We start from the raw sequence: 25,498 nt of genomic DNA on the forward strand, positions 1-25,498 counted from the left end.
AAGATTAACGCTAAGCTAATTTGAACCCTGTTGCCAATTAACAGCAGCGCCAACGCGATGTCTTTCGCGACGATTAGCATTCCAAGAGACACTGACGACGTGGTGGCTCCCTTTGTCTGTGTCATGATGATAGTCATCATTGTCTCGTCGACATGGCATGTGAACTCTCCATCACTTATTTGTTCCACTTTGTCTGCCTCCTTATCTTTTCTCTGCATTCTCGTTGATAGTCTCTTTCTTCCAGTACGACGTGATATCTGCTCGTTTTATAGGTTCATAGTGTGATGTGCATTCATTTTTATGTTCTGTGAAGCTACGCTACATGACTCGGTCTGTTTCTTGACATTTCACTACATTTCTACATAGTAGTCGCCTTTTCCAGTAGGATTTGACATGCAGTCACTCCACGATGTTGTGTGCGCACAAGTCTGTTTTCAGAAGCTGTTTGACCTCTTTGTTGCACCCGTTCTGCCTGGTTGTGGCTGTTTCCCTGCATTTGGAGTCCGTTTTCTCAAGTAAAATCTTGCACAATGTCGTATTTTTTTTTTTTACTTGACATACATTTTATTCCAAAATAAAGTTAGCTTTTTAGATTAGTAGCATAGCTGCCTCAGTCATTTCTAACTTAGAGTGACCAAACGAATATGAAATAAAAATGTGTTTGCTACTTTTTTTTAACCTTTATTTAGGGGGGCTGGGCGTCCAAAAATGTCTCAACACTACTGAGGCAACTATGCTTAGGGTAATGATATACTATATATCGGCAGCAGGATATCGGACGCTAAAACAAGTTATTCTCTCCGGCTCGTTGCTAAAATTGTCACGTTGCGATAAAAGAAATGATCTGTAGTGCGACTTATCTGTGGTGGTGGACCCTGAGAGCGTAACTCCAACCTCCCACCCCCATTCAAGTGTGAAATTGAACGGCAAGGAGAGGGGAGACATCAAAGCTCCCAACGTCTTCTAACACAGCATGCTAATTGCTCTTTGATTGCTAACTTAACTTCTTGTTGCGGGGTGTCTGTTTGAAATCGGCTTTGCTGGTGGTGGCGGGCCCTTTAGGAAATTAGGAACTAAAACGTTACATGTTACAAATGAGATTAGCTTAAGCGACCGGCGGACGCTAAAATAGCCAAAATCCTTTTGGTTTGTTATCAGCGTGCTCGATCCATGTGTGCTGTTTATGCTTCCTGATCGGGGAAAAAAAAGAAACAACATGAGAATATTCTACCGCTGGCAGCACAATGCGATCAGATGGAGTAGCGTGACAAGACGATTTTGCCTGTTCTCGTGTTAAGGCCGTGACAGGCCGTAAATTCCCTTGGAAACATTCGGCGCTGGTTTTCATAAAAGATAGCATCAATGTGTATTTGCATGTTTTTAGGTACACAACACAATGTCAGCATTGTAAGACACTGAACTATCAAGATGAGCAGAGGGGGAAGAAGTTAGCATTTATTTGCATAAACTCATGAATGGGGAATCTAAACGGACATATACACCCATAAACATTTAAAGCGGAGGACATGTACCCTAAAATCGAGAAAAAAAATCAAACAAACCAACCCCATTTTGGATGTTTTTATGTCATTTAGTAGCCTGACAACAGTTATCTTCGAGACATCCATTAAAAAAAAGCAAGCACTCACCCTTGCACGAAATGATTATAAATTAGGTCAAGTATGAAAGATGTCTTCTTCATTTAGTGTGGCCATTTTGAAATCCACCTTAGTTGTTCATGATATTGGGACTTTTCCATGTGTTTTTCTTTAAAACATAACAAACATTATTTTTCTTTTTAGTGTGTGTGTGAATGTGTGTGAGACAATTTCAAAATTCCCTGATGAATAACATGGCTTTCTTTTTTTTAAAATTTAGACTTGAATCTCTGAATCTTGTGATATAATCCCGAGATGAAATAGAATTTGTTTTCTCACTCGAATCTAATTTTTTTTCACTTTCTTCTCTTTTTTTCTGTGTTGGAATTTTGAAATTCACTTTTGTGTCTGCTTTAGTCTGTTTATTATAGTTAAGTAGAAAACCAATCAACTAAACAACCAACCCGCTCCATTTGTCCGTTTGTGAGCCCGTCGCTCTGGTGAGTTGGCCGGACCATTTCCTGCTCACGTAAAGATAGAAATACATATAAGATAAGATATCCTTTATTTGTCCCACACTGGGGAAATTTACAGCCTCCAGCAGCAAGAATGTGGGTAGAAAGAAGAAAAACAAACAGACACCGTTCAATTAAGTGCAATATGAATACAAAAGGGATAAATCGCAGTGCTATTTACAATTGTTTTTCACATGTATGATACATATATATCAAACTATTTCCATTTATCTACAAACATTTTCATTCCTTTTTTTTAGTCTTCAAGAAAAGTAATGTGGTGAACATAACGCGGTGTGTGCGGTGGGGCAGTGCCCTGTAGCGCCCTCAATTGACCAAAATATAACTTCGAAATACAACCTCTGCCTTGTTTTGGATAAACAGTACTCTATTTTAATGTTGTCATAATGGAACTTGGACAGCTTTTTTTTTAAACGTCGTAATTGGTGAAAACGTTTGTCACTACTGTCATTAATTAGATTTTTTTCTCTCGAGGCAAACATACTTCCACCTAAGCAAAGAGGGCGTCGGCTCTGCGCAGGCCGGGTGACGGTGCGTCTGAGTGGGGTGTCCCGGCTGATGTCCCCGCTGGCCTGCTGCCTTACATGGGCAAACTTCGGCTTGGAATTTCACCGAGTGACGTCACTGCCCACAAAACTCTCCCATAATTGAGGATCAAGAAGTTTGGGCTGTTTTTTTCCTGGCTATTCTGACCCTCTTCCTATCTTTTGGATTTCCTAGAAAGTTCGAAAAAAAAGGTAAGACGAACCGAGCCGAAACCGGGCGCGGTTGCGTTCAGCTTGACGCGAGGTTTTTGGAAATGTTTGATGTACGATGGCGACAGGCGCTCGAGTGCGAGGAGAAGCTGCATAATCTTTGGGTCTTCGTTTTAGCAGCGGTAAGAATGCGAGCGTGTGGCCGAGATTCGGACTTGGACGACTGGTGGGGGGAGGGCGTGGGCACCTGGGGTTGACACTCCAGTACTTGCCTAACTAGCATGACGAGCCGGGCTGACTCGAGCTAGTCACTAGCTAACGAAAAGACAGCAAGCGAAGCTGGGGAAAGTTTTTTTTTCGTCAAAACTTTGAGCGTCTCTTACTCTGCTTGTGTCTGTTTTTAGCCGAGCGGCGGGCTGCTCGACAATGCGGAAGACGGAACTATGAGCCACGCAGAGTAAAAATGTCTCGAAAATTTCGACATCAATGTGGGGGAGAAAAATCACAAGAGCCAAAGGAGCTTGTTAGCTTGTTTGTTAGCCATTTGAAGTAAATCCAGCCCTTGAGTTTAAGACGCAGATTCGTCAAACTGCCACAGGGGCTTTGAATGTGTTTGTTTTTCGTGATTATTGCCAGTTTCAAAATTAGTATTATTAGTTGTGTACAGTTAAATTACAGTTTATTATTATTTTAAAGCAGGGTTTCTCAGCCAATATAGATTGCATTAGTCGAAAAGTACTCCTGAACCTTTTTAAAATGATCTCTGTACTAATTAACATAATTAAGCATCCATCAAGAAACAAGTGTGGTTTTATCCCGTCAAAATATACTTCATGTGATTGTAGAGTAACATGTGCAGTTTGAACATTAACACTGTGCAGAAATAATTCTATAAAAAATATTAATGCGCTTAGAATTTAAATAAAGAAACAAGTGTGGGTTTATCCCGTCTAAATATACTTCATGTTATTGTATTGTAACATGTGCAATTTGAACATTAACACTGTGCAGAAATAATTCAATAAAAATATTGCACTCAGAATTTAAAATAAAAGTTTTAAAAGTGTTCTTCAAGATTAAATGACAATGAACTAAAAAGTTTAACTATACTACTCTTCGGTATCTCACAAGTGGTGCGTGATCATCCATTGACTAAACATGAATTAGCATGTACAGCGTATAAAGCACGTGTATATCATGAACAGGCTTTGGCTATGATCATGAGTATAATTGGAGGAAAAATAAATACAGAATTTAAGTGTAGCAGTGCAATGGGATGATTTACAGAACATAATTGCTGTATAAAGAAGCAGTAGTGGTCATCAGACAGACGTACTGGATTCTATTGCTCAATGTTTGTTGTAATAAAGTCCTATCACTGCTTATCATCCATATAATGATATTACTTCAAAACTCACAAGTGAGCCAAGGCCCCAGCCAAAGTTGAAAGGCAGGTGAATTGTTATCTCACATGGGGCCGTTTCATTCGGTACAGTGAACTCCTCGCTATTAGCTTCAAACAATGATTCTCAACCTTTATTGCATCAAGGCACATATTTTTCACAAGTCATTTTACACTTGTTTCAGTTAAAAGATTAGAGAGCATTTAAAGGTTTTTTTTAAGTGCAATGTATGAATATAAGGGTGGTAATGTAAAATAAAAACATCATTTGTCTGGACAGTTGATTAAGGTTGAATGAAAGTAGAAATTTTAAAATCTGTGAGTGTCAACGAGTGCTTATCGTTTAATATAATCACATTATGCTTTCTCCAAAGAAACATTCTTACTGGGAACTTTTTTTTTTTTTATCTCGAAGACCGACCACTACTTCTCGTCGCGCCATAAAAGGTCATCAACGATGCTGCGGTTTAGAGAGCATCATACGCGCTATGCATGTGCTCTCCACAGAACACCGCTTATGCAACATGGTTGCAGTCGCTTGGAAACAAATACATACACATGGTATTTATGCTTAATTGGTGAAAGGACTATCCGGGGAGGGGTCTTGGAAAAACAAAATCCACTGTAAAGGATGCCTGGAACCAGAAAGTTTGACAATCACTTGATTTAGGCAATTTTATGTATTTATTTACCTGCATGCCTCCCTTTATCCATTTTCTGTATATTTTTGCTGTTTTCCAAGTCGCTGCTTGATATTTAACCCCTGTGATGGGCTTCACTGGAGAGTGGGAGCTTGCCTTAAAAAACTCCAATGCTCCTGTTTAGGACAGTTGATATTGGTGTAACACTGTTGGCGGCAGCTGGTGACGCACTGTGTTACCAGCAGGGCAACATCAGCATGTTGGTCTTGCTGGGTGGTTGCGGCTCAGTTGTAGAGTGGCTTGTCCAGTGACTAAAATCGTGACAGCGGTTTGAGTCCCAACTGTCCAGTGTCAAAGTGTCCCTGTGGGCCGAGTAGCGCCTGCATGGCAGCCTTTGAAAGAAAGAAAGAAAAACAAAACCCAACGTGTTTTTTCCCTCATGATCTTGCTCGTAACAACTGTGGCGACGTATCTGAAATTTGTTTGTCACTAAAAATGTTGTAGGACCGGGCCATTCTGCGACTTCGGGGCCACCCGAAGTCCACTGACACTTGTCTCACCGGGCCAGTACAAATTTCATAACAAAGTATGATGTCATCAATACATTCTTGTTTTTTATTTTTTGTTCAATAACTGGAATTTTTTCGACTTAGATTTCTTTTTGCCCGTCAGGTTAAATCCTTCCATGAGGAATGGCTTTAACAAGATATAAATTCCAGAAAATGTAAAATGTTCAATATTTAGTTAGATTTTAATACTATACAAAAAAAAATAGCATGCAAAAAAGTAACCACGCAGCAGTACTGTTTTCTTCATTGCATGAACAATACAGTAGAAAGACGCTAAATACAGTATGTAATAATCATTGAAACTTATCGTACTGTATCATGAATATATAGGACCAGTGTCCGTTCTAGCAGGGTAACCACAACATGGCTTAACCTGGCTTGCCTGGACCACCTCCCAAAAAGTCTTTATGTAGGACACTGGCGAAACCATTTCTGGTCTAAAACTAGTGCTGGTCATACCTGTAGAAGCTGAAACTTCTTCTCAAAGTCCTTAATGTTAACGTGATAGCTCTTAGATGACTCACGCAGAGTCGCCCGTCGCATCCCCATTAAAATGTGCCTGAGTGACTGCAATGAACCCACCAGGAGGATCCGCGGCTCAAAGCGTCTTTCAACTTTAACATCATCAACACTGTCAAACGTGTCCTTTTTATTTTTTAAAAGAGCACCGCCGCGTTTAATGTAGTCAGAAATGGTTCTGAGCGACACAGATGTATGCGGTTTGATACTGGCTGCTCTCAAGAGGTGCCGCGGCGGTAGGGCGGGGGAACGGAGTTCGTATTCTTGATTTGAAATTCACACTGTGTGAGTCCTCCTTTTAACAAGTACAGTCAGGCTGTTTTTCCCATTACGGTAGTTTATTCTAATGCCGAGTCAAAAGCGCGCTGACATTGCAATACTGTTTGCTTGTGAATCGCCACCTGTGCAAAATCACATTGCAATGATTGTGATTGATGTGGAAGTTCCTATGGATGTGTCTTCATTCTCAAAAATAGACTGAAATGAATAACACTACAACAAGTTACCATATTAGGATATGAGGACACAATGAATGCAACTGTTAATGTCACCTTCCTTCTGCTCGCCAGCTGACTTAAGGTGTTGTCATCTGTTGGGATTTATTTACGGTCAAGCGTAGTGAAGATGTAGCGCGGTCCGTGGCTAACATTAGCCACTACCCTTTAGCTAACAATCTGGGCCAATTATGATCCCTTTGAATGGTTGTGTTTCATTTGGAGTCAGGCTGCAGTGTTGTCAGTGCTAACATTAGCCGAAAGCTGCTACCTAGCATACTAGCTGCTGACTGGCCGGCTGCTAAGTGCACCCAGGTTTCTAATATCACATGTTGTCTCAGGTAGAATATTTTAACATCTTTCAAGAGGTGTCAAAAATATTCATTACTCAAGTAGAGGTATAAATATTAGAATCTAAAAATACTTGAGTAGAAGGTGAAGTATCAATGCAAGATTTTTACTGAAGAAAAAGTATCGAAGTATTGGCTCCAAAACTATCTAAAGTATTAACGCAAGAGGAAAAATCCACCTAATTAAATCACCAATTATTCCACTCCAGCCCCAAATTTTTGATCCCCAAAACATTTTTTTGTAAAGGTGAAACGATTATAACGTTATATAAAAAATGTTATGTTACCTGTTTCAGCTCATACATGCCCATTAAAAATGATCACATTTCGTAGGCCTACAATGCAAATATATTAAGGAGCCATGTGGACTACTGACCATTAACGTGTGTTTGATTTCGTGTTGATTGTTCTCACTGGTGTGATGGGGCAAATGTATTGAGTTCTGGAATTTAGCACAAAATGGTGACTTGAAAACAAAATACCCAACTTCCTGCTCACTTGACAGCATGGGTCTTTGAGACTTTATCTGTCCTGTCGTGATCGACATGGTCACCCAATTTTGTGTAGATCAGTGACTCTGGTTTCGAATCAATTTTCTCCCAACCGTAAAACCACGAATACTTCCTGAAATGGCAGCTTCAAACCAAAAAAATTACCTGTTCTTTGAAACTTTTGTTGTGCATCCTGTTAACATGGACGCGTTCAAGCTAATTCATGCCGATGGGTGAAACTGGTTTTGTGGGACTAACATTTTAGGGGCACGTTCCTGAAGGGTGTTACATAGGGGACCCTGAAAAATAAATTTGACACATGCCTTAAAAAGTGAAGTGTGTGGGTTTGACCACAATGTGGGCTCACAAAGCTGATGAATTTGCCACAGAGAAACAGCAATTCCAAGCGAGAAGAGTTTGGAGGTTCAGGTAAAACGTGGTACGTAATTGACGTTCATTGAGAGGAAAAAAAGGAGCGCTTTTGTTAATCAAAAGAAGCAAATTATGTGTGAATGTAAGAAAAAAAAGGAGGGTCCATTTACTCTGCAGATTACATTGTAGCGATTAAAAAGGTCTAATTAAAGTCTGATGACTCTCCAGGAGTGCCGCAGGGGTCAGTGCTGATGAAGGTGATATTAACAGCAGCAAAGGAGAGACAGACAGAATATTATTATATTATTACACAGGCAAGTCTTCTCGGCGAGACTGCGGTTTGATTCACACCATATCCGTTGAGTGGTTCTCTGTCATCATGTTCTTATGGACTGGATGCATCTATTTAGTTGAGATTTGGCGTCTGCCTCCGAAAGGTTTGAGTGCCCTGGCTGTCCGGGTGGGGTTGGTTTGGAACTTTATCAATACAAATAATATTTCTCCTTGCCTCCATTAAACACCCACACGACGATATGTTGCAACACGCTGCGTACGCAAGCGAGGCGTGGCACGCCAACAATGGTCAAGTGTGCGCTCGGTGACTGTTGTGCAGACTTAATTTCCCAAGTGCTATGTGAACTGCAATCAATCATGATGTTCATGTCTTCACTTCTTCAAAGTGGGGCGTGTGCAACCTGGCAAGAAGGTGTAAGGAGCCAATGTTTTCCCAATAATGACTTAAAACAAAGTCATTAATGATGTCACGGCATTGCTATCCTCATTTAGGGATTGATATTGTTAAGTTGTTCACAATGCAACTACTGAATGATACTGTTTATCGATTCCGTTTTTCATGATATTCTTTTTTTTTCCATTTGTTGAATGGAAATGACTGTCTGACAAGTACATTAATGTGAAATAAATAAAAAAATTAAATTACGGAAAAATATCGTGACACTCAGTCTTTGAGAAATGTAACTAGTCTCTTGCCGTGATTCTGAGCACCAACGTTACCAATAAATGGCAGCTTTTGTTTTAGACAGATACTTTATTCACCCGCAATGGAAAATCGTATTTGTTAAAATCACTTTTTTTGAGCAGGTTTTATAAGATATTTTTTTAAACTTGCTTTTGCTCCTCTTAGCTTGTGCTAACTGCCTCTAGCTTGTGTTACCCGCATAGTATATGCTAGCTCCCGTTTTATATAGGTCATATTATACATTTTATAAGGCATTTCTTTTTTTTTTTTGTGGTTAGTGTATTCGCTGGTGGAGAGTTTATAAATGTTTCTTTTTTTTGCTACCTACATGTGCTAGCTGCATTTAGCCTCATTTGCTCCTTTAGCTAGTGCTAAGTGTCTGTGGTTGGTATTAGCTGCCTTTAGCTAGTGTCAGGGCTCTTTAACTAACGCTAACTTAATATATAAGCTGCCGCAGTCTAATGTTAAGTCCCATTAGCTCCTGTCAACCGCCTCTGGTTGGTTTACTGGCTGCTAATTAAGCTACGCATGAAGTCAAGGCTATGTGCTTGTGAATGATTTTGCCTTCTGGTCCGACCTGGGAAAGCAGAAATTGCCAGATCGACTGCGCACCCCCTTTCTATGTTGCACAAATGGCGGCTTAGTCAAGCAGTGTGACAGGGGCTTCTCTTCTAGCCCTTCCTCCAAAGCTGAAAAATTGCCAGGTTACTTCATACGACTGTTTCATACCAGTGATGTTTGTGCAGAACAGAGACACGGGGAAGGAAATTGTGTTTGAAAAGAGCTTTCCAAAGATGGATCGACTTTCCACCCCAATTCCATGTCGTGAATTCAACTTTCTACATGTTTGTCTGATTTCCTCAGCAAGTGCATGAACTTTCTGGTTATCTGTGTGCATACAACCCCTACTTTTGGAGCGTCCGCTAGCAATGATTTGTGCTGCATGTGGCAAACACGCATTTAGCAAACACACGATGTATCCTGCAACATTGAGCAATAACAGCCGCAGACAAATTACTGTTACGTAAGAACAGATTACAAGTTTCTTGGATATTAATTTTCTCTGCGAAAAAAAAGGCCACCGGGGGTGTAGCGGAAGAGGCAGCGCGGTGGACAGGCAGAATGTGCAGTAATTCTTGCAAGCCACTTCGTAAATGGGATAAACACTTGTGAAGAAGCATTTTTCTGGGACACGTCTTTCATTCAAACATCAATCGGCGTTACCGAGGGACAAACTGCCGCCCTGTTATCAAAACACGAGAAAACACACTGTTGTTTTGCTTGCTATTGACAACGTTTAATCGACCCTTGTGGCATGAATTTGTACGGTTCATATTTCCAACAAACATATCGTTGAGAAATTTGATGCTTTTTCTAGCTAGGGCAACGAACGTGGGTGAAACACGGTGTCAAAGTTTGATCATTTGGTGCATGAAACGTTTTTTGAACATTTGGTGGATTCAAAGTTTCATGATCATTTCATACATTCTCGGAATTGTGGAAAAAGTTTCACAGATGGTGATGAAATTCATTTTGGTATGAGGCGATCATTTATGGACAATTCCAGGACTTGTGCTCTTGATGAACCTCTAACTTGGGACACTGAAAGAGATTGGCTAAAATGCCATGCCGTTTTTATGAGATCATTTTGAACATTTGCCATGAAACAGAGGCTGCAAGTGCCCGTTCATCGCCGCTTGCAGCGTCCAATATTTTGATTTCAAAGCTATGCGCCGCAGTACTGGCTCTCTCTTGACATTCCCGGTGAATGCAAACCAAAAGCGACATTGCCCCTCCATTGCTGACTTCATACTTTCTCCATATTTGGAAATGTTTGCCTCCTTGCGATGCTCGACAGTGATCAGCAGAGAAGGGATGTGAGTCACATTGGGCTGCACACAACTTTGTCTGCCATTCGCCTTCTTGTTGCGCTTCCCTGATCCAAAGAAATTGTGAGTATCTTCTTTTTATTGATTGATAGTGTCTGAGGAAGCTGCAGTCTGGTGTGCGTTAAGGCTAAAATGGTTGCTGCGTGACCACAACAACAAACTCATTTTCGGCACAATTTTCGGGCCTTTGAAGACTGTGATACGAACTGTACCTTTAAGAGTGCCTATCTCCCTTGCTTCCTTTCTTCCAGCTCCCACGTTCGCACTTCAAACATCGGGTGGCCCGGTGGAGAACATGGGAGGGGGGAATGGGGGGATGTGGTGGGGGGTGATATAGCGCTAAATGACTTTGACTTGGCTGCGAGGGCCGAGAGACGTCCCTATCTTGTCGGTTTGGCACGAGGGGCTACCACATTATCACTGAGCCTTTGAAGCCGATTAAGCACCCGTCCCTGCACCTGCTGCTATCACACCCGTCGAGTTGTGCCCCCCAAGGCCAACAGCGCCGCGCTCCGAAGGGCTTTGTTTTTGAACAGAAAGTGGAAGAAAAGGTGTCGTTTTGGCCGTTCGGTCACACGGCAGTGATGATTTAAAAATTGGTCTTGAAGCTTTAGGAAATGGTAGCCTTTTCCGTTTCAGGATAGAAAACAGTTGTCAGAAAAATTATCATACAATTTTGATTAGGCTAGTGCTTGTTTATCCTGCTCGTCAAGCTAAACTATATTTTTACCCTCCAAACGTGCATTTAAATGTTTAAATCTCTTCATTTAGGCCCTTCAGGTGAACCTCACATTACATAGAGCTTGTTATAACTTAAAAACTACAAAAAAATATTATTTTGGTCATCAATGTACAGGACAATAGTTGTTTTGAGCTAGTTAAGCTGTCCTTGTAGCTCCAGGCCAACAATAATGGATTCCAAAGGCACTATTTTGAGTGGAAAATGGTGAAAAAAAATGTCATGATTTGGGTGTTTGTTGAATGGCAGCAAGTTTTTAAAAAGGATAGAATCGAATCAACCATCTGCTTTAAGCTTGAAAACATTTGTCTGTGAAAGTGACACATTGCTCATCTTTGAAGTTAGTTCAGCGCCCACCTACAGTACCTTATTGTTATCATACCTATTGTGTTTTGGACTGAAAATGCAAAAAAAAAACAAACAAACCCCCAAAAGGCATTTTAGGCATTTATTTAAATAACTAAGCTTATGGAAGTGTGTCTCTCTTGCATTTTTTAACACCAAAAAAAATGGTCATTGTGCGATAATTATCACACTTTTTTGAAGCTAGCTCAAACCCTATTTACACTGCTGGTGTCTAGTTCTAATGACATTTGACTTGTCATGTGTGTAGAGCTGGTTTTGGAATTCAAAAATTTTCCCTCTAGGCTGACAAGTTTGCATTTCGAAAGGCAGCCTTTTTCACTGAAACAAAAAGATACACACGCCTTGTTGAAAATGGGTCTCTGTGGTGTGAAAATATTGAGAGAAATTGGTGAAAATGTCATGATAAGGAGCATTGCAATCTGGGAATTGATCTGAAGAGGCTGTAACTTGTTAACTTCGGTGTCTTTCCGATTCCAGCTCAACGACAGCATCCTCTTGATATTGTTGCATGAATATATATATATATTTTTTAGGGGAGTTCTTTTAATGAACAATCATTTGTCTGGTAGTTTAAAAGGCCTACTGACCGTTGCGCTACATCGTTTAGAAACTTAATCTGGCCTCACACTTCTTTTCCGTGTCCTTAATTTCAAGATGCTGGCAATTTGTCCGAAAAGAAATCTCGAGTCAACAAATTAATACATGATTAACGGGAGCAATTACACCCGCTGCCGATCCCGACCCAGCTCAAGTGCAGATTATCTGTCTGTCGTTAATCACTTTAAAGGTTTTGATTACTTTCTGTTTTTCCCGCTTAAAGTCATCTTTAAATCCTGCTAGCCCCTTCACAAACAGCTATTTACTGTTGACGGTTTGTGAGTGCCGATCGGAGATTATCCGCACACGTGCCATCGTTGTGGCAGCGTATTTCCATTTATTCCTTTTGGGCTCAAAGCACTTTTGAAGGGTTTTTGGATTTATCCCGTTAACCCTCCCAGGCCCTCTCAAGCCGGTCGGGTTGATTGAATAACCGGGAGCTCTATGAGGCTTCAATCTAGCGTTACCTGTGTGAGTTTGTTCCATTTTTCTGTGTACAAAAAGTTACAATTTTAAGGATGAGTCGCTACCGTTTCACTGGATGCGCTACTAGATGTTGGCAGTCAAAACGAAAGCCGTTCATATTATCCAAGTCCTGGTGCACATTTCCACTTCCTGTCGATGAGCAATTTTTAACCAGTCAAGGAAATGCATTGTCATGAAGCTAACCGTCCCGGACAGCCAAACTAGCGCCGTGCCAAAAATGACATTTCCCTGCATCCTCCTCTCCTCTCGTTCAGCATGGGATGCCGCTAAGTGATTAAACCGAGATTAGGGAGCTGCAGGCTAACGGGACACACTTAGCGCTGTGTGTGTGTGTGCGACTGATACACTCTCAGATGGCAGCTTCGAAAGACGCTCAAATGACTGTGGTGGCCCGTTGCCAAACCGCACGGCCGTTTAGAATAAAAATTAAATATGCACTAATGCTCTGATGACATAAGCAGCAAGGACGTGAGGAAACGACCCTCAACCTACCCCTTGACCTGTAACCCGAACCGTAAATCTTTCCTAAAGCTAAACCTAATACTTAACCCGTAGCCACCACGCTAGCGTGGAGGCTAGCAATGAATTGAGCGGCAAGAGCTATCATTTTCCGCTAACATAAAGTAACGCTTTTTGTTTTTGTTTTGTCTCGCAACCTCACAGTCTCTTCGTGGACTTTGTGCTGAGTCAAAAGGTGTCAACATCCGTCACCATTTTGACACGTGGCAAATGGGTGACATTAATTGCCGACGTGTCCCCCGTGGTCCCAGAATGCAATTACCTACTGACCCAAATCATTTTCTTGGCCGTGTGTGTGTGTTGTGGCAATGTTACACTCGGGACTTAAGTTCTTACACTGCATCCATACATCACGCTGGCGTACCGCTTTATGTTCCGTGTAGTCCAGCCCGCTTGATGTAAGGCAAACATTTATCACTGTTAAATGTTACAGCCGATTATTCATTTACTCGAATTAAACGTTTTCCGTCTTTTTATGTTTGATTGCATGAATGTCTTAAAAGAAATGCACGTCAAATCGCGAGTTCAGAACCTCGCCAAATATGCCATCGGCATGAGACTTAAGCGGACTCATGAGATCTTGTGGATTTTTAAAAAAATGTATTTATTTATTTTTATTTTTTAGCCTTAAGAGATTGTTTATGTGTCTGTTCCAGACCCCACGTGAGGATAAAATGCTTTAATTCTTCTCACCTGACCATTTACGAAACATGATGAAAAGTTCGATTGGTTCACATTAGCCGACATTTTATTGCTGGGTGAAAGCGTCTATTATGCATGACTCATTTGTCAATCTCAATTTTTTTTTTCTGGTTTGCATTTGGTTCGTCGTTCTGATTACCTTAAATTACATTCCACTGAGGCCCAAAACAAAAAGAAAAAGTCAGCTTAACCGAATGGAAACCTTTTTTTTTTTTTTGGGTGGTGGTATACTTAAAAGCTTTAACGGCATGCTGTTAATGCTCTCCTAAGTGTGTGACAGTAGAGTGCGACGCTTCTTATGTTATGTCTAAACATATCTTTTAGCGGCTTATCCCAGAAAATATTTCATTGATGGATTAACCAGTTGTATACAGTATCAACACAGTAGCGTGCGTTGTGGATCATAAATGTGTGTTTTAATGTGCCTCATAGGTTCATATTTGTCACTGTTTTTAAATTTTTTTTTTAATCAAACCGTGACTTGTGTGTGAAATAGTCCAGGTAAATTCCTCACTTTTCGTTAGCGATACATAGACCATTGCTAGTTCAAAATAACGGGATACCGAGGAGGGAAATACATAAGGCAAGTTTATCATCAGGTAAGCGATCGGCCATTAATAGCTTTGATCCCGTTCACCGATCACGTACTATTTCACAAATGTCTGCTCGGAGAAGGGTATATGCAAACTAAATTTAAACGGCTGACGGCAGTCCAAACTTAAATGATGAATGACAAAGGCGTCATGCAGAAGCTAAGTTGCCTCTCAACATTTTCACAACGGCGGTTAATCGTCGCGTAAAAACAATAAAACACAAATTGGACACTAGAGTCTTGCTTTGAATATGTTCTTCTCATCTCCTAATTTTTTTTCTTTGCAAAAGGTTAAGGTTGTCTGGGTTCGCATGTTCTGTCCCCTGTGTATTTGACAAAGCGAACATATGCATTTACTGAAGCTGCAAAGGGGCTATAAATACACAAGGCCAGGTGTGTTCATGGCTCGATGTATTTTTCATTGCCTCTGCTCGACCATTTCCAGGCTATTAGTGTGTTATGGCCCAATAAGGTTTGCGCACAGCCTGATGGAACTCATCTCCATGGAGATACGTTAGGCTATTAAAAAAAAAAAAGGACATCTTATGTAGTTCACAAAAATAGCAGCAGCAGGAGAAGAAATGGTAGAAAGACGCATCATTGCTTTTGTGATTGAATTTTTCCTCAAGGCTTCTGGACAATTGTTGCCTTTCAATGCCTTGCTTGACTTTGCTGAGTGAATAAAAATTAATTGCAACAGTATATTTTTCTGGGTTGTGAATGTAAAGCCTTGTACTGTATTTGGAAACATTACTTTTTTTAGTCAATCGCAAAAAACAAAAAAACAGTAAGGATACAAATGCTACACTTTTCATACCTAAGCATAGACGTGATGTGCATTGCCGCATATCTTCCATTAAAAAAAAAAAAAAAAGAGTATGGGCACATCATCGAAATAGCCCACAAAAACTTTTTGTCCTTTTTTTAAAATTTTTTTTTTTTTTACATATATCCTGTTTTCGCCGTGCTTGTCCAAAAATAAACAAATAAGCACCACTGTTTTGTTCCCTAACACGCGCACAAGTAAAAAGTTGAGGAAAAGTCTCGCTCGTCAGGAAATTATACTTGCAAAAAAAAAAAAAAAAAGTGCGAAGGAGGCGGCCTGGATCACATCCAAACTGGCGCCCACCCGTAATTACGATGCGAGTACAAAAGAAGAAGAGGATGCACGGCGTCCTGAAGGGAAAAAGGTGGGGGGGGGGGAGTGTAGGTGTATTAATTCCTATTCCTTCCTCGCCTTCCTCGGTTAGGAAGTTCAGAAAAAAAAAAAGGAGACAATCCTCCCTCCCTCCTTCATTTTAAAAGAAGAAAAAAAAAAACAACTGTCACGTTGACTGACGCCCATCGCACGGAGCATCTGTATTGTATCCCAGCGCCGCTACTGTTGTTCCCTGTAGTATACGCCGCCGTGTGGGAAACTGACACTGTCAATTTACGGGAACAAAAGGCTTGCGTACATCTTTTTGGAGGGATGGGGGGGGGGACCCTGGAGACAAAGAGAAAATAAATAAAATAAAGAAATCACGCCGCCCCCATTTTTACCTGCATCCAAAGAGAATGTAGGACATTCCCCCGCGCCAGAAATAGCAATTTCACTCACAATTATCTTTTTCGATCTATCCCCTAACGTCAAAAGTTGCCTGGTTTCACTTTGTTTGCGTTGCGCTTTAATGCAAACTTGGCGGAAAGAAAAAGCGGCGAGGCGGACGCCGGGAGAGGCAAACTTTCGCCACCAGAGATTGGACAACGCAGATGAAAAAAAAAGACATGTATTTCAATTTTATTTATTTTTGTGTACTCGTGTTGTTCCCCAGCTTGATTCTGAGCGTTGTGTGGTCTGTTGTGTTCTTTCAGGAGCTGTATTGTGTCATCATCATTGCCATCGCCTTGTGTTAAAAGTTTTGGTGAGTGTTTTAAAATTTTTATTTATTTTTGAAATTTGCTTCTTTGCACAACAAACTCTTGGGGGAAATCCCAAAGCATTTGACCTCATGTCGTGATCAAATGTTGGGAGTGACTTTGCTCACATGATTTCAAGAAGCTTTGTGGAGAACAAATTTTTCAAAGGAGACGTTTTGTGCTAGCCCACAATTCAAAACAGCTTCTTGATATTGGCTCACGTGCAAGCCCGCATATTGGACGCTTTGTGAGCTAATGACCCGAAGTGCCTAAGGCTCTTTTTTTTTTTTGTTTTCTTTTCAGAAAACAAATTCAACAAACAAGTCCAGTGGCTTTGATTTCATTTTTGATTCTTTATGAATGACGATGACTTGGATAACTGAGAAGCTACGCAGACGTAAAAAAAAGAAAAGAAATAATCCCCCCCCCACAATATTCAAAAAGTTTATTGAAAAAGTTCGGACAGTTGCTCCCGTTCTTGACAGCGAGAGTTCTGCTCATTGTTCTCGTCAATAAAACGAGAATTAAAACCCTCAGCATTGGCATATTTCGAGCTGCCGGTCCGAGAAATGGCGGTTGAAAGCGTGACAAAATTGTCCTTGAAATCTCGTCTCATCTCCAGTGAAAAGCAACACACAATCCATTTTGCAAAATGTGCACAACAGGCGTGACTTTCGTTGAATATGAAAATGTAGAAATGTTTTTTTGTTTTTTTTTGGGGGGGAGTGGGGAGGGGGGAACAGATGCCCAGCCGCTGGTTGAACAGGTGCTCCAAGAGTATTTCTTTATTCTTCTGGTAATAATGATCCCGCGCGCTTCTCTATTTCTGTGTGTAGGAAAACACGAGATGAGAAAAAGGACACAACCAAAGCGATGCGGTGCTCTCTTTGTAACATTTGTTGATACATGTTGCGGGTGTAGTACAACCTGATGTATATTTGATGCCATATTTTGGAGGGTTTGGTGACATTTAAAGGGCATGATTTTTTCATTGGCATCCATTATTTACTGCATCTTTGATTTCTCTCTCTTTTTAAACGGGCTGCACTAACTTTCCGACCGTTGATGTGCTATGATCTTTTTTTTTTTTTTGCGCTGTTTAGAGAAAGAAAGGAAAACAAAAAAAACCCAATTCATTTGGAAAGCATTCATTGAGAATTAAACGGGTTCCACGGTCAAAGATAAAATGAAAAAGGAGTAATGTGCTTCAGGGTCATAAAAGAAGATTGACTTAAAAATGAATTTGAAAATGAAACTTTTCAACGGGTGGTATTTTATTTTATTTTTTTGTTGGAAATAATTGGACTAATCTGTAGCAGATATTTAAAATCTCCAAACGAGTATGGTGAATTATGTATATTAATTAAAAAAAATAGTTTTCACTTCATTAAAAAAAATTCTTATTCAAAATAATGAAAATTGTAAATGAAAATCTGTCATTTTTTTGTTGCTATTATTGTGATAAATGTGACACAAATTACAAAAAAGTAGGATTAAATGAATAAAGCGTCCAGCATTGTAAAATGCAATTAAAATCTGATAACAGAAACGTTTTGAGATAGAAAGTACAATTAATAAAGATTTTTTTTACCATTTTTTTTCAAACATTACAAAAAATATTTTATCGCTAATCAGCTTTACAGTCTACAAAAAAAAAGCTCAATTTTCAACCCTTTATAATTGGTGTGATCAAAAATATCACATTTTCAAGGTTTGCATTGTTGTTCGGTTTAGTACTTGTCAGACTTTTTTTTTAATTTTAAAATTCGTATGACAAATCACAAAAAAAAAATAAAATAAAATACATTAGTAAATATTCCTAGAAATAACCCCCCCCTACCATAATTTAAAAACACAAAAAAAAAATCTTCTCTGCGTTGGCATACATATACAATAAATGGTTCCAGTTTGAAAATGTACATTTATTCTCCATACATTAAACACACACACACACATATCTTTGGATATGTATCTATAAATTGCCTAGCGAAAATAATCCATTCATACAAGTGTAAAATGAAGTCCACTGCTCTTAATATGAAACTATAAAAAACACAAACCACCCTGCCGTACCTTTTTAATGACTGACAAGACACAGAATTAAAGAGAGCGACAAATCCACGACTCAGAAAGATGAAAGCTATCAATGTGGCACAAAGTGGCCGTGAATACCCTCATTACAAGCCAATTGTGCCCCCCCATCCCTTCATTTCACACGCTTTGATAGCCATCTTTGTTCCTCCTCGAGAATACCGCTGCACCTTTTTTTGTCAAAAGACGGGGGGGGGGGGGAGAAGAAAAAAAATGTCTGCAATTATGTCGTTAGGGCTAAACATAGCAGACTGTCATTGCATTCACCTCGCACCCGCTGACCCAGTCAAGTAAAAAAGAAAACAGCGCATCACGAAAAGAGTTACGCAAGTGGCTGCGAGTTTCATCTGACAGCCACGGTAATAATGAGCTCTGTTCCGAGCTTTAATGTGTTAAAAATATCCGCAGGAGCATCTCTGCATTCCTGCGGTTGCTCCTTCGAAAAAAAAAAAGTGGGGTAGGGGGATGGGGGGAGAGTGTGGGGGGGGGGGGGGATACGTGCCAGCGATAGCTGCTTGTCGATGTCGCCTCCTCGCATTCCTGACGCTGAATCAGGGGCCAGATTTCTTCAAGCTGCCGTCCAAACCCCGAGATGAGTCGCCAGGCCGGCTGCCAACGTGAATTTCAAGAACTCGGTTCAGGATATTCCAACGTTTGAGATTGACGGACGGGTTTGTTTTGTTGTGAATGTCGTGCTTTTGGAATTGTGTGATTGCGGCTTTCTTTGCCGGGTAAACATCTCATCACGGATATACTTTTAAGTCCTCCTTTCATTCAAGCTCCTTCCCGGCGCTCTCTTTTGTACTCTTCTCCTACCTGTGAATTTGCGCGTATGTTCCTGGTGCGCCCTGAAAAATTTTCAACCCCCACAAATGTTGGGAAGGCTAAGTAGAGACAATTTGTCACAGCGCGAGCTCTACATTCCGATCTTTCTGAAGTTGTCCGAAAGTCTGAGCGAGAACAAAAATTCTCTCAAAAAGCCTCGAAAGGTTTCATTTTTATCAACATTTTGGAAAAACACCATGCAGAGTAATTTGTAAATACCGCGAGACTCATGCAGCTATGGGGGGGGGGGGAATAATCCATCAACCCTTCGAAACATCTGCAACACGTCACGGCAATTCTGCAAATCCCCCCGTGAACTCTCTGAAAATCTCGCACAATGTCTGAAAGTCCTGCGAAAATTCCGCTTATTCGGCAAGACCCCAGCAAATATCGTAAACCCTCTTCAAATCTCTCAACCCCTCGGGCAAATCTTGCACGACCTCTGAAAATATTTTCGAACCTCTGCAAACCCTCCGAGGCTGCTACAAATCCCGCCGATCGCCGACAACGCTCGCAAACGTCTACAATACTTAGGAAATGTTGAAAAATCACTCAGGACATCCGGACAGCATTGCGAGGCGTCTTCAAATCCAGCCAGACCTTGGCAAATCTCACGGACCACCTGTAGATCTCATGAGACGTCTGACAATACTGTAAAACCACAGCAAAAAAATAAAAAAAAGTCCCAAAGAACCTCTCCGAATCGCTGTAAACTCTCTGTAAATCTCACCCACAAGATCTCCAGCAAATCTGGTGAGAGCTTTGCAAGTATGTGGAGGGATTTGAACTCGGTGAGCATTTATTTCTAAAAATTCAGGCCTGCTACACACACACAAGCATTTTTCAAATGTATTTAGGTTTGGTCCTATTTTGTGTGTGGTCTGCTGCGATAATCTCAACACAGCGCCAGACACATTAAGATTGTGTTCCACTGTCCATTCTCGAAACAAAGTCTTCCAAAGCAGAAATTTCCTGTCATCAAAGAAGAGCAGGAACTCCCGTTGTTGTTGTTGTTGTTTTTTTTTGCGCTGATGTTACAGAAGAACGGTATTGTCATTAAGACTTGCTTTGGAAACTACGTCTTGGCGTCAGGGGACCCCACTTTTATCCCCCCAAAAACAGTGTCGGGTAAGACATTCAGATCACTTTTTTGATTGGCTGCATTCCATTCACATCACCCTCCACAGAGTCAAATGAGTCTGGAGTTGCCCCCCCGCCTTCCGTGAAGATTTTTGAGTCAGAAATATCGAAGTAGTGCATCGTCGAGATTGTCGGCCCGACTTGTTTTTGGACCCTGTCATTGGCCCAGACATACAAAAAAGATCGTCTTTGGAGAACAATCTTATTAAGACGTAAGAGGAGTTGACCATTCAATGTCTTTGATCGGAAAGGGGCAAAATCAGGATTAAAACAACCGTCACCCCACTGCCCCCAACCCGCCATTAAGCACAAGGCGGTGGGAAACCCCTGCGAATCTTGCAAGACCTGTAAAAATTCCCAGAGACTTCGGCATATTTTGAGCGACTCTCGCTCTATGAGCGCCTAATTGCCACGCAAATGACAGTAAAGAATGCTAAAAGGTCACTGTCACTTTGACGCAACCGGCCCCAAATTCAGCCAGGGAATTTGAGATGGAGACATTTTTTTTCTTCTGTTTGTTCCTTCCGTCGTCGTAAATACGAGCCAGTGAGACAGTGACAGTGATTTTGACGCCTGCCTTCTGAACCCTTTCATGCACCCTGTGACCTGGTAACAGCAATGATAAGCTGTACACTGTCGTAACCGCTGTCCCTGAAAGGGTTAAACTCGGTACAAATATGTTAACATCGTATCGCAACTAAATCCAAATAAGATCCATCTTTGGATAAACACCTACTACAGCCTGCATGCAGTAATTCTTGAGTCTGACACGGATCTCTGGCAAGTTACTCGTCCAGCTGTGTGGCCAAAGCAGCCCCGTGCTCTTGTTGTGACTTTTGTCATAATACAGCTCAGGCTACCCTTTCGTCTAAGATTCATACTCTCATGTCTCATAAATAGAAAATTTCCTGAGCCACTCCCTTAATCAGCATGTTAACCAGGTTTGAATTCCTGGCACGTCTTCTTTGTTTTTTGAGAAATAAAATGTCGATTTTGAACTGTAAATTTACGGCCGGCATTGGAGCTCATTTTCAAGCACCTACAGTATACCCGCGTTACATCTTAGTTTCGACCGAAGGCCAAGGGTTTGTTTTGCTAGCGCTACCATTGGAGAAAACCGCCGTTTGACCTGGTCATCATTTCAGCGGCCTGGTGGTCGAGTCGTTAGCGCGTCGATTTCACAGTGCAGAGGTTGTGGGTTCGATCCCGGCTGCGGCCTTCCCAAGTGGAGTTTGCATGCTCTCCACTGGCCTGTGGGGGTTTTCACCGGGTACTCCGGTTTCCTCCCACATTCCAAAAACATGCATGGCAGGCTGATTGAACACTCCAAATTGTCCCTAGTTGTGAGCGTGAGCGCGAATGGTTGTTCGTCTCTGTGTGCCTTGCGGTTGGCTGGTAACCGGTTCAGGGTGTCCCCCGCCTACTGCCCGAAGACGGCTCGGATAGGCCCCAGCATCCCCCGCGACCCTTGTGAGGATAAAGCGGAAAAGGGATAGATGGATGGAGGTTCCACTGCACAGTCACCCGTGACATCATCGTTTCAGTGTGTCGCAGTTGTTAAAAAGTCCTCATGACGAGGCAAGGTGGTCCAGAGCGGCTGTTCCCAATGAACGTGCCGCTATTTGCTCGTGCCACATTGCCGCCGGTGTTTTCGCGTACACCAGCGTCTGTTTAACAAAGCGTCCTGATTGCTCTGTTGCCGGCACCGTGTGGGATTTGGCGCCTCATTAGCATCACATTTGGCACATTTGGGATGAGGGAGGCGGGCGGTGCTGCGCCGCGCTGTCACAGGGGTAATCATCGTGTTGATTATGTGTTTACTCTTTCGATTTAGCTAGATTATTCGGCATGAGACGCGGGGCATAAAAAGGTGAATTTGGTTTTGAACTCATTCCGCTTTTAAAAGTGCCTGCAGAGATCGCTGGAATCGAAAGAGGTCGCACAAAGCACCTCACAATGCTGGATGCTGTCTTACCCGGACATGATTCTTTTTTTAAGCAATGTGTGTCTGAATCTTGAAGATTACTGATGTTTGTAAGCCCTGCCCAGGAAACCCTGACTGGCCAATCACAGTGTAGCACAGAACAACGTTAATTAATATTTGGGTGGGATATACAGTATTGATTTTTAGAATTTTAAAGGGTAATTATTCAGTTTTTTTCTCCCCTTGTTTCCAAAATCCATAACGACCACCAAAGATATGCACCCGTACTTGTATTAACCGTGAGATATGTTATAGTTTACGACATTTTCCCAAACGATAAAGCTTTGGGGTCATCCACATTGCCATTTTTTTAATGCCTCCCCCCAAATTTTCATGTCATTATCAGATCATTTTTGTCCACCCCAAAGTAAGCCTTGTTCTCCTTGTTACTGTAAAATAACGCATGGTGATATTAGCTCAAAATGCTAAGATGATGCTACTCATGTGTAGCTAACCTCAGATCACATTTTCACAGTTTTGAAATCAGATGCCAGTAAAAACTGTCGAAATATGAATACGTACAGTGATTTTAAAAAATGCTTTCAAAATCTCATTGACAATTTGTCTTTTTTTTTTTAAATCAAGAAACATGAAACGGAACAAGAAACATTTTTGGAGGGTTGCTTTGTTAATGGTCAACAGAGAACTGGTGTTGACTTTCTTGGATTTGTGGGGTAGTTGGTTTGATGCATTGGATATGAAGTTAAAGCGCCACGACATGCTTTTGTGCCGAGTATCAGGCCTGTTTTGAGCACGGAGCGAAGCGCGCTGCAGTCTGCCAATCCTCCATGAAGCGTCTCCAGTTGGTCCAGAATGCTGCTGCTCGCCTCTTGACTGGTGCTCGTAAGAGGGAGCACAGAACTCCCACTCTGGGATCCCTTCACTGGCCCCCTTTTATTTTCGAGTTATTTTTCCTATCCTATTATTTGTTTTTCAGCTAGCCCCCTCACTGCCCATCTTTTGAACTCGTCATAAAACTCATTTTTATTCTTTGGCTTTTGACGTTGAGATTTTTAGTTTGACTGTTTTTGTGCTCCCTACTGTCCTAGTTATGAATTTGTTTTATTGTTGTATGAATTATTTTATCTCCATGTATAGCCGTTTGTGTACAACGGTGGTGGCTGTTTTAAAGTGCTCTGTAAATACAATTGAGTTGAGATAAAGCCCGAGCTGCGCCGCGATCATCATCAACATCATCATCATCCTCCTCCTCCTCCTTGCAAAAGGAAAGTGAGGAGGCACCTAAAAAGGGGTAAATAAGACACGCTTAAAGATGGACAGATGTGATTAAGATGGGCCGGGGTGATTAAGAGGCTGATATAGATACGGCTCGGATAAACAGCCTGAGCCGGGAGTCAATTAAAGTCCAGAGCTGGCCAAAAACAACTTGTTTTAACTTTTCAATTAATCTCCTTTGGGAGCGCTGAAAATGCTGCGGAGTGAGCAGCGAGGCGCCAAACAGCTGCAAGCCCGCTAACGCAAGGCCAAAACTCTGACCTCAACCTCCAGATGCTTTCAGGCAAACAAGCTTTTCATCAAAGCATTCGGGTTTTTCTTCCGAACTCATCGCCTCTTTCACACAGTGATGCTGCATCAGAACAATCGTTTGTGTTTCTCACAGAACCCAGCGAAACGGGATCGTAGTGCGACCGTGTGCGCTTTCAGACAGTGAACTGCAAAAATAAATACGTTTTCGAGGTTAAAATAAGGAGCCACCTCGAGACAATCGTTTTTTGCATATTTTTTAAACTCAACACATTTTTGTAAAACTATGACACGGCTTTCATCCGTCACATTTACGTAACGATAACAAATGTTACAATTATATTATTTTTACACATAACGTTAGTGTTTTCAGCTGGTGACGCTGTTTGCTTGTCACCATTATAAAAAAACACGCGTACAAAATAAGGAGCCGCCTCCTAATGACAAAGCATCCAATTGTTTCTTGCATAATTGCACGTAGAGGCATTTTTGCTCGGACGTGCTCTGTTTTGTCTGAACTTGACTGTGAGATTTCCTGTCATGACGAACTGTATTTTTTGCTCGGAACTGATTTTTTGGTGACTTGGTGCATTTTTCATTCGTCACACTTGCGCAATAACACAATTGTCACGTTCACTTGGAGCAGAATGTACAGAATTTCTGATGTTGAGCCACATGTTGCATCACCTTATCTAACGACGAGCGTTACGTTACATGATCACACGACGGCCCGTTCCGTCTCAGCGCCGCGTCGGACGGGGTTGTTTTGTTGCGTTTTTGTTGAGAAACGCTAACTGGTGTCGGATCGTTTGAGGGGCGAATTAAACCCGGCTAAACTTTGCGTCGGGGCCCGCAGCGATCGACATCTCTTGCGAGTGCTCGCCTTCTGCGGATAACAAGTTAAAACGTTGGAGTGGGGCGAAGGAAAAAAAAAAAGTCCACATTTTAACATTCGTCATGGCAGAAAAGCAGCCAAGTAAGAATCCACAGGCGGCTGGTGGTTCATGCAAAGGTTAGCTCAAGTATTCAGGTGGGTTTAATCGTGATGCAACGTCACCGCGGTTACAATACTGTACACTGATGAAACAAATCTAATAAAATGGGTTTTTTTTTTTAAACTCATTCATTTGCCCTCCAAAATCAGATGCTTGTGAAGTTCAAGTTAAAAAAAATAAAATAAAAAAAGGAACCCCGTGGTGAGCTTAACCGCGTGCTATTGTGTGCAAAAGGTAGTATGAGGAAACCATGGCGCACTGTGGCATGATGGAAGTTTTTTATTTTTTATTTTTTTTATCAGGGTGCCTAGAGCTGCTCATTGTTATGTGTCGGCCGTATTGCTCTTCTTTCTCCGAGAAGGGCTGGAGAAATCGGCCACGCGGCTGCCAACTTTCCCCGAGACGAAGTTCAAGTATGCAGTACTGAGTCGAGACGAACAGATAAATCAACCGTCTCTCTCTTTTCATGAGGCCGCGTTGAGATAACGTGGACGCTAGGCCGGAAGATAGAGCCTCTTCCAAGTTGAGATTGATGCCCGCCAG

General features: G+C 41.5%; 1 protein-coding gene across 7 annotated transcripts in view; it reads left to right on the top strand.

Moving 5' to 3' along the window:
• Window positions 1-2,402: 2,402 nt before the first annotated feature.
• The window catches only part of lpp (LIM domain containing preferred translocation partner in lipoma), a 91,494-nt gene continuing 68,398 nt past the window's right edge, over window positions 2,403-25,498 (top strand). For 2 of the 7 annotated variants that reach the window (XM_086115072.1, XM_086115075.1), the window contains exons 1-2: window positions 2,404-2,871; window positions 16,391-16,440. The gene's annotated coding sequence lies outside the window, so the exon portion shown is untranslated. Of the gene's footprint in view, window positions 2,872-2,941; window positions 3,012-10,502; window positions 10,599-16,390; window positions 16,441-25,498 lie in introns of those variants that run through there. The other 5 variants (XM_086115074.1, XM_086115078.1, XM_086115073.1 and 2 more) reach the window with 5 other exon arrangements.

The sequence above is a fragment of the Hippocampus guttulatus genome, chromosome 7 (assembly GCF_054856545.1).
Source record: "Hippocampus guttulatus isolate MCC_2025c chromosome 7, RoL_Hgut_1.0, whole genome shotgun sequence".
NCBI lineage: Eukaryota > Metazoa > Chordata > Actinopteri > Syngnathiformes > Syngnathidae > Hippocampus > Hippocampus guttulatus.